Source organism: Scylla paramamosain, chromosome 2, assembly GCF_035594125.1.
Source record: "Scylla paramamosain isolate STU-SP2022 chromosome 2, ASM3559412v1, whole genome shotgun sequence".
Classification (NCBI taxonomy): Eukaryota; Metazoa; Arthropoda; class Malacostraca; order Decapoda; family Portunidae; genus Scylla; species Scylla paramamosain.
The window spans coordinates 33656817-33659316 of NC_087152.1; the positions used below are offsets into that span (position 1 = coordinate 33656817).

Genomic DNA, 2500 nt, shown 5'->3' on the forward strand with positions numbered 1-2500 from the left:
TGTGTAGGCCTGATGGCTTCTTGCAGCTTCCCTTATATATATATATATATATATATATATATATATATATATATATATATATATATATATATATATATATATATATATATATATATATATATATATATATATACATACGATAAGACTCGCTATCTGTCAGCAAGTTCATAAGAATTCATCAGTAACAATTTATATCGTTTCCACTTTCCTGGTGGAAAGAAAACATAAGAGTTTGGTTTTGTCTAGCACGACTAATCTAATTAGCAGAAAATGCAAATAATACCAAGTGTAGCCTTCAGCATATAGAATGATATAAACTATTTTCATCCCATTTATATATTGCTCGGTATATCGACCTCATCGCAGAAGAAACAAAGCATACATTCAAATTCTCATTCATAATTGCAGTTATAAGAATTTCCTCTCATTTTAACTTGCAGGCATCTCTGATGAGGCAACGAGAGAGAGAGAGAGAGAGAGAGAGAGAGAGAGAGAGAGAGAGAGAGAGAGAGAGAGAGAGAGAGAGAGAGAGAGAGAGAGAGAGAGAGAGAGAGAGAGAGAGAATTCGCGGTCAGTTCTTAAAATAAAAAGCATAATTTTCCTTTCCATTGTTTTCATATTCAGTAACAAGACGTGTGTTAGTGTGGCGAGTTAAATAATAAATTCAAATCATGAACAAAATATAGTGTGCACAATACCTAACATGAAGCAAGGAAACCACAACTCGTAAGGCACGCCCGCAATTACAGGCACGCTGGGAAAACAAGCGAATAGACTGCGGGTAAAACATACGAGACTGAGCAGTGCAACAAATCAGGATCACACTCCGGAATTCCTTTGTATGCAAAAGAAAAAAAAAGGCACATGTAGTAGGAACCAAACGAATGACTAGCTTACTGACGGTTTGGCATTGGCACATAGAAAACGAGGTATCGCTTGTGTGTGGCATCAAATCAACCATGCAGTCAGGCGGGTTACTGCATCTCACGCCAGAAGTAACAGGAATTGACTGCTTATAGTTTAAGTCAGAGGAGAATGGCTTAATCTCATCCGGAACTCGAGGCACGAAGGAAGATCAAAGAGGCACCCAACTCACCTCGTACTGGCTTAAACCTCCCCGCCAAAGAGACGGTGGTGGCGGCGTCAATAATCTATTCCAAATGGTTGATATCGTTGTTTAAGTTCCCTCCGGCGATGGAAATGTACAAGAGCAGACTGTTCTTCAGGAGTTGGGAAATGCAAGACCCGGGTTGTGGCGAATATGTATGCATGTATGTATGTTTGGGGAATACATAAACAAGCTCTTACGTGGCACTTTCAAGAGTAGTGTTGAGAGATACGACCGAACTTCAACCTTCGAGGGTGAAAGGAGTGTGGGATGATGGTGATGATGTGTGTGTGTGTGTGTATGTAACGAACTGAGGGCAAATCATATAAAGAAGGGCGGGAAAGAAATAAAGGACCCAATATTACGAATGGCAAATATGGGGTTGGTGAGAAAATTGCGATAATAACATTAGAGACGAGAGAGAGAGCGAGAGAGAGAGAGAGAGAGAGAGAGAGAGAGAGAGAGAGAGAGAGAGAGAGAGAGAGAGAGAGAGAGAGAGAGAGTAGAAAGGAGAAGAAAGAGAAAAGGAAAAAAGAAGACCAGAAAAAAAGAATGAAAAACTGAAGAGTACAAAGAACAATAAGGAAAAAGGCAGCGAGGGGAACAGACCCCCTAAGACAACAGTAGCACATCATTAATTGCTTGAGATTATGTCAGTGCAGTGAAGGGGAGACTTACGGAAAGTGAACCAGAACTGAACGAGAAAGTCAATACATCAGTTTGTCTCGATGCGTCATGAGGGAGCGTAAAAAAAGGAAATTAGGAAAACTAAAATATGGAAACTAATTTATAGTAAAAACTATAGAAGAATGAAATTAGCAGAATGGTCAACTTACCAGTTACTGAATCATGATATATCGTGAGGCGGGACACAACGCAGCCCTCACTCAGACCTTCCCTCAGCCATCACAACACGATGCCAAGGTAGAGGATGCAGCAGCAGATGGGTGACCTTGACTGTCGGCATGTGATTAAGATTCAAGGCAGGCTGGCGTATAAGTGGTTTCAGGAATGTATTCACTTGTGCGTACGTACCTTGCCCGCCGGGCTGTCCTGATGCCGCCTCGTTGAGGTGTTCAGTGGTCGCTTTTCACCTTTGACACACAACGGACGATTCAGTCTTAATTTAAGGGGCATCTGTTGGCTGTTGTGCTTCCTGTTACTGTGGTTTCCGTTGAGATAAAGTTCTCATTTATCATGACAAGTTAAAAAATGTGTGTGTGTGTGTGTGTGTGTGTGTGTGTGTGTGTGTGTGTGTGTGTGTGTGTGTGTGTGTGTGTGTGTGTGTGTGTGTGTGTTTGAGAGAGAGAGAGAGAGAGAGAGAGAGAGAGAGAGAGAGAGAGAGAGAGAGAGAGAGAGAGAGAGAGAGAGAGCGCTTGTGCGTGTATGTGC

General features: G+C 41.4%; 1 protein-coding gene and 1 long non-coding RNA gene across 2 annotated transcripts in view; one reads left to right on the top strand and one right to left on the bottom strand.

Moving 5' to 3' along the window:
* LOC135113827 (gonadotropin-releasing hormone receptor-like) overlaps positions 1 to 2500 on the bottom strand; it is a 224818-nt gene that overhangs the window by 221534 nt on the left and 784 nt on the right. The window contains 1 exon segment of the mRNA XM_064029453.1: positions 1945 to 2270. The gene's annotated coding sequence lies outside the window, so the exon portion shown is untranslated.
* The window catches only part of LOC135113829 (uncharacterized), a 222729-nt gene that overhangs the window by 86886 nt on the left and 133343 nt on the right, over positions 1 to 2500 (top strand). The window lies entirely within an intron of this gene.